The sequence below is a fragment of the Rhinopithecus roxellana genome, chromosome 11, assembly GCF_007565055.1.
Source record: "Rhinopithecus roxellana isolate Shanxi Qingling chromosome 11, ASM756505v1, whole genome shotgun sequence".
NCBI lineage: Eukaryota > Metazoa > Chordata > Mammalia > Primates > Cercopithecidae > Rhinopithecus > Rhinopithecus roxellana.
In genome coordinates this window covers 98,288,317-98,295,286 of record NC_044559.1, presented here as the reverse complement: position 1 = coordinate 98,295,286, position 6,970 = coordinate 98,288,317, and the positions used below count along the sequence as shown (strand labels likewise).

Here is a 6,970-nt window from a genome sequence, read left to right as displayed (position 1 = left end):
ACCCAACGTAGAGCTTTTATGCTGTAGTTGGTCCAACATTCTGTGGACCACTAAAGAGCAAGGATGGACTGCCCCAACCAGTTTTTGTAATTTCCTAAAATCATGCATTCGTTTTACTAGAGGACCATAGAAGTTAAAGACTCAAAACAAACTTTAGCAATAAAGACAGGATACCAAGATGCAAATGCCTGGTTAAAATGGATCAAATATTCCATCTGCACGTTAAACAAAAGCAATTATTATGCTTGTGCACATGGTAGGCCAGAGGCCCAAACTGTCCCCCTTCCACTAAGGTGGTCCTCCAGTTGACCTGGTGTGGGCTGCATGGTAGCTCTTTTCCAAGATTCTGCAGCCTGGAGTAATAAGTCCTGCCAAGCTCTCTCTGCTATATCCCAAAGTCCAGCACCCTCCGGGTCAGCCCCCGAGGGCCATCCAGCTTCTATCTCCCAACATTAAGTTCACTTTGTGTCTCTCACGACAGGGAGGAAACTTAGCATTCCTTGGAGACCTGAAAGGATGTGATGAGCTTAAGAATTTTCAAGAGCTTATCAATCAGTCAGCCCTTGTTCATCCCTGAGCAGATGTGTGGTGGTATTGTGGTGGACCTTTACTGGGCACTCTGCTGAGTAACTAGAGTGACACTTGTGCTTTAGTCCATTTGCCTATCTCTTTCACCCTGGCATTTCATCAACCAGGGGGAGAAAAAATAAGACATCGTAAAGCGAGAGAAGCCCCTTATGGGTCTTTCGACTCTCATGTCTATTTAGACGCAATTGGAGTCCCACAAGGAATACCAGATCAATTTAAAGCTTGAAATCAAATAGCTGCAGGATTTAAGTCAGTATTTTAGTGAGTGACAGCTAATAAAAATGTAGATTAGTTAAACTACATCTATGACAACCAACAGCAACAAGCTTCTCATGAGTTAAAAGAAAAACTCATGTCGGCCCCAGCCCTGGGGCTACCTGCCCTGACAAAACCCTTTACACCCTGTGTGTCAGAAAAAGAAAAAATGGCAGTTGGAGTTTTAAACCAGACTATGGGGCCCTGACCAAGGCCAGTGACCTATCTCTGAAAACAACTAGACAGGGTTTCCAAAGGCTGACCCCCATGTCTAAGAGTCCTAGCAGCAATGGCCCTGTTAGTATAAGAAGCAGATAAGCTAACTCTTGGGCAAAACCTAAAGTGCTCCCATGCTGTGGTGACTTTTATAAATACCAAAGGACATCATTAGCTAACAAATGCTAGACTAACTAGATACCAAAGCTTGCTCTGTGAAAATCCCTGCATAACCATTGAAGTTTACAACATCCTAAACCCCGCCACCTTGCTGCCGGTATCAGAGAGCCCAGTTGAACCTAACTATGTAGAGGTTTTGGACTCAGTTTATTCTAGTGGGCCCAACCTCCAAGACCATCCTTAGACTGGGGCTTATATCCCAGTCTAGACCTTACACTACATCAGTAGACTGGGAGCTGTACGTGGATGGGAGCAGCTTCGCCAACCCCTGCAAAGTGACTCTGAAGAAGATGACAAGCCCTGCTCCAGTCACACCTGGAAGCAGACTGGTCCACACACAGCCAAAACATGAGGAAACTCATCATGGGACTCATTTTCCTTAAAATTTGGACTTGTACAGTAAGGACTTCAACTGACCTTCCTCAGACTGAGGACTGTTCCCAGTGTATACATCAAGTCACTGAGGTGGGACAAAAGATTGCTACGGTCTTATTATTTTACAGTTATTATAAGTGTACTGGAACTCTAAAAAGAACTTGTTTGTATAATGTTATTCTACACAAGGTATGTAGCCCAGGAAATGACCAAACTGATGTGTATTGTGATCCATTTGAGGCTCCCATGACCACAGTTTTTAAAATAAGATTAAGGACTGAGGACTGGTGGGGGCTCATAAATGATATGAGTAAAGTGTTAGCCAAAACAGAAAAAAAAAAGGTGCAAACAAGTCACCTTAAAATTTGATGCCTGTGCTGTCAATAATAATAAGTTAAAAATAGGATATGGTTCTCTTAATTAGGAAAGAGGCTATATGGCAGAAACTAAGTACATTTTTCATGAAATAGGACTGTGTGAAAATAAATGTAGACACTGGTCTTGTGTCATGTAGGCTACTTGAATAAAAAATGAAAAAAATCCTGTCCACCTTCAGCAAGGGAAAAGTGGCCCTTCCTGTGCCAGTGGTTAGTGTAACCCCTTAGAACTAGTAATAAAAAACCCCCTTAGTCCTCGCTACAAAGAAGGGAAATGTGTAACCCTAGAAATTGATGGAGTTAGACTGGATCTTCAATTGAATATCGTGGTTTGAGAAAAAGTTTATAAACACTCTCCTGAGCCAGTATTTCAAACCTTCTATGATAAGCTAAATGTGCCAGTACCAGAAATTCCAGGAAAAACAAGACATTTGTTTTTGCAATTAGCTGAGCATGTAGTCCAGTCTCTCAGTGTCACTTCGTGTTATGTATGTAGAGGAACTGTAATAGGAGATGAATGGCCATAGAAAGCCTAAGAATTAGATATACTCACTTCCGCCCGCGCACAACTTCCTTTTCTTTGGGCGGAGCGCGGCGGCAAGATGACCGTGCAGATTTCCAAGAAGAGGAAGTTTGTTGCTGATGGCATCTTCAAAGCTGAACTGAATGAGTTTCTTACTCGGGAGCTGGCTGAAGATGGCTACTCTGGAGTTGAGGTGCGAGTTACACCAACCAGGACAGAAATCATTATCTTAGCCACCAGAACACAGAATGTTCTTGGTGAGAAGGGCCGGCGGATTCGGGAACTGACTGCTGTAGTTCAGAAGAGGTTTGGCTTTCCAGAGGGCAGTGTAGAGCTTTATGCTGAAAAGGTGGCCACTAGAGGTCTGTGTGCCATTGCCCAGGCAGAGTCTCTGCGTTACAAACTCCTAGGAGGGCTTGCTGTGCGGAGGGCCTTCTATGGTGTGCTGCGGTTCATCATGGAGAGCAGGGCCAAAGGCTGCCAGGTCATGGTATCTGGGAAACTCCGAGGACAGAGGGCTAAATCCATGAAGTTTGTGGATGGCCTGATGATCCACAGTGGAGACCCTGTTAACTACTACGTTGACACTGCTGTGCGCCATGTGTTGCTCAGACAGGGTGTGCTGGGCATCAAGGTGAAGATCATGCTGCCCTGGGACCCAACTGGTAAGATTGGCCCTAAGAAGCCCCTGCCTGACCACGTGAGCATCGTGGAACCCAAAGATGAAGTACTGCCTACCACTCCCATCTCAGAACAGAAGGGTGGGAAGCCAGAGCCACCTGCCATGCCCCAGCCAGTCCCCACAGCATAACAGGGTTTCCTTGGCAGCTGTACTCTGGAGTCTGGATGTTGCTCTGTAAAGATCTTTAATAAAATCTGGTACAAAGAAAAAAAAAAGAAAAGAAAAGAAAGCCTGAGAATTAGTACCTACAGACCCAGTTCCTGATGAATTCCTGGCCCAAAAGAATCACCCTGATCACTTCTAGGTCCTAAAAGCCTCAATCATTAGACAACACTATATAGCAAGAGTGGGGAAGGACTTCACCCTTCCTGTAGGAAGACTCAGCTGCCTTGGGCAAAAACTGTTTAATAGTACTACAAAACAGTTACATGGTGGAATTCAAACCACACAGAGAAAAAGCCACTCAGTAAATTTCCAAAGTTGCAGACCCTTTAGGCCCACCCAGAATCCCACCAGGACTGGACAGCCCCCACTGGGCTATACTGGATATGTGGACATAGAGCCTATGCTAAGCTGCCTGACCAGTGGACAGGTAGTTATGTTACTGGCACTATTAAATTATCTTTCTTCCTACTGCCCATAAAAACAGGCAAACTCCTGGGTTTACCTGTCTATGCTTCCCATGAAAAGCAAAGCATAGCCATAGATAATTAAAAAGATGATAAAAAGCCTCCTGAAAAAATTACATACAATACTATGGGACTGCCACTTGGGCACAAGACGGCTTGTGGGGATACCGGACCCCCATTTACATGTTCAGCCGAATCATGCGGTTGCAAGCTGTCTTGGAGATCATCACTAATAAAACTGGTAAAACCTTGACTGTTCTGGCCTGGCGAGAAACTCAGATGAGAAATGCTATCTATCAGAATAGATTGACTCTCAACTACTTGCTAGCAGCTGATCTACCTACCTCGGCCTCCCAAAGTGCTGAGATTACAGGCATGAGCCACTGCACCAGGCCCACAAATCTTTCTAAACTAAAACTGACTGCATCTTCCATCTGCATAAAAATAGCAAGAACTTTCATAATTCTTACTCTGTATACTTCTAAATGTTTCACACATGTTAACTCACTTAATCCCTGCAACAACTTTATGTGAGGATTGCTATTATAATCTCCATTTTACAGATGAGAACTGAGGCAGAGAGAGGTTAAATAACTTGCTTGGAATTAAACTGCTAGTAAGTGATGAAGCAGGATATTAATAATTTGATATATGCCTGCTTACTCTGACAGTCTTGTCTCTGGCCACTTGTGCCTTATTCTCTATCCTCCTGCTTTGTATTAGGTATTAGATGGAGAATCGAAACCAAGATCTAGAGGTGGTCCTCAGGATTCTATGGTCACTTAGGGAAAAGAAGCAAAAAGAAAAATTCCTGGAGTAGAAGAGTATGAGTAGTCCAGGAAGGACAAGAACAGGGCACTTGGGAAGACGTAATGCTGGAGTGTGGGGAAAACCTTCCTAGAGGGGGTGATGTTGAAACTGGAACTCCTGGATGGAAAGGAATTCACACGGGAGAACTGGGGAAAGGAAAGGGTTTTAGACAGAAGGAACAGTGCTTGCAGGCTCAAAGCCAAGACTGCTTGTGGTAGGATTGGGGAAATTGCTGAGTGTGTTTATCCCTTTCCTTTTCTCTCCTACTTGACGGAGCTCCTAGGATGTCACATCTGCTGTAGTGGGCTCAAGGAGGTCTCAGTGGAATTAGACTGGAACCCAAACACTGGAATCTCTCAGCTTCTGCCTTGCCATCTGGTGAATGTTCAGGCAGTGTGAAGAGGCTGCTAAAGTCCTTTGGATTTCCGGAGATTCCATGACCTGCATAAATAAAAGAAGGCAATTTGGGAGGCTGAGGCAGGAGGATCGCTTGAGCCCAGGAGTTCGAGACCCAGCCCAGGCAACGTAGTGAAACCTCATCTCTACAAATAATAAAAAAATTAGCCAGGCATGGTGGTGTGCATCTGCAGTCCCAGCCACTCAGGAGGCTGAGATGGGAGGATTGCTTGAGCCTGGGTGGTTGAGGCTGCAGTGAGCCGTGACCATGCCACTGCACTCCAGCCTGGGGACAGAGCAAGACCTTGCCTCAAAAAAAAAAAAAAAAAAAAAGCATTGAGGGGAAGGCAAGCAGGAGTGCATCAGTCTGAGAGTCCTGGGAACCTGGAGGTAATACTGAAGGCCTTGATTTTCACCTATTTGTGAAACAAGGGGGTGATGGGGGAGAATGTAGCTGAGGCAAACCCAGACACAGCATACAGGAAGTGGAAATCCTCTCACCACTAGTCCTGGGACTGAGTATGAAGTCTGAAAGGGATTTCTAAATGCAGGATCCCTGTAAAAGACTCAAGAGACTGAATATACAAACAGACAGTGACCACACTATAAATAAAAGTGGAACTCAAACTGAGAACCTGCTCCGAACCTGCTGCAAGCAGCCCATGAAGCCAACCTATTGGCAATAGTAACCAATCCTGGAAGTCAACTAATGTAGGAAGCCAAATAATAACCCCTGTAGCAATTGGCCCAAAACAGCCATGACTTGATTAATAACTGACAGCTTTCCTAATTTTTGCATTGACTTCCATTTTAGGACCAACAAGATAAAGCAAATATGCAACCTTAAGCCACTATGTAGGATGCTGCTTAGCTGCCCACAGCTTCCCCATGCCAATAGCCTGAAGTCTTTTTATTCCTCCCCACTATAAAGCATTCCCATTCCTTACCTGCCTTTGTGTCTCTGCCAGATGCAAATGACGGTGGCTGACTCCCTTGCTAGAGCAGATTCTGAATAAATAGCCTTTGTTTGTTCTCATTTGGGTGGTCTTTGTTTATTTCCACAGGCTGGAAAACGTTCCCTGAAGCTCTGGATATTCCATTTACTTTCTTTCATTCTTGGATCCATTTCCTTTTCTTAGAACATTGGAGAATGTTTTTTCACCATCCACAAACATTTAGCAAGGCTGGGCATGTTTGTGCTGCAAAGAACACTTTTTACAAGATCAGAGATAGCACCTAGATTCCCAGCGCTGCCACAGGTGCTGTGACAGCCAGCAAGTCCTTTAGCCTTCTTATATCTCCAACTTCTTGTAAAATGGGACTAAAGAAATTATTTTGTGGCTGGGCACAGTGGCTCATGCCTGCAATCCCAGCACTTTGGGAGGCTGAGGCAGGTGGATCACCTGAGGTCAGGAGTTCAAGACCAGCCTGGCCAACATGGTGAAACCCTATCTCTACTAAAAATACAAAAATTAGCTGAGTATGGTGGCACACGCCTGTAGCCCAGCTACTCGGGAGGCTGAGGCAGGAGAATTGCTTGAACCCAAGAGGCAGAGGTTGCAGTGAGCTGAGATTGCACCACTGCACACTAGCCTGGGTGACAGAGTGAGACTCCATCTCAAGAAAAAAAAAAAAAAAAAAAAGAAAGTTCTGCTTACCTGCTGGAACCAGACCCCATGGTCCTCCAGGTTCACATCTAGTGTAGTGCACCTCTTAGCACTTTCTCACCGATCTCAGTCAAATGAAAACATTTGGACCTAGAAACACGGAGATTTTATTTGAAAAGACTGTTGCAGTAGGAGGAGGGGACTATTTTAAGAGGACAACACACAGACCACAAGATCTGCAAGAGTCTCAAGAGAGACCTTGGATATGTGCTTATGAAGGGCAGCTGCTCCATATTCCAATGCTGGCTCAGGTTGAAGGTCAAAGTTCAGGA

General features: G+C 44.8%; 1 pseudogene across 1 annotated transcript; it reads left to right on the top strand.

Moving 5' to 3' along the window:
* Positions 1-2,542: 2,542 nt before the first annotated feature.
* Positions 2,543-3,416, top strand: LOC104663675 (annotated as a pseudogene). The gene has a single exon (XR_748165.2). The product of XR_748165.2 is annotated as a 40S ribosomal protein S3 pseudogene (transcript).
* Positions 3,417-6,970: the final 3,554 nt, after the last annotated feature.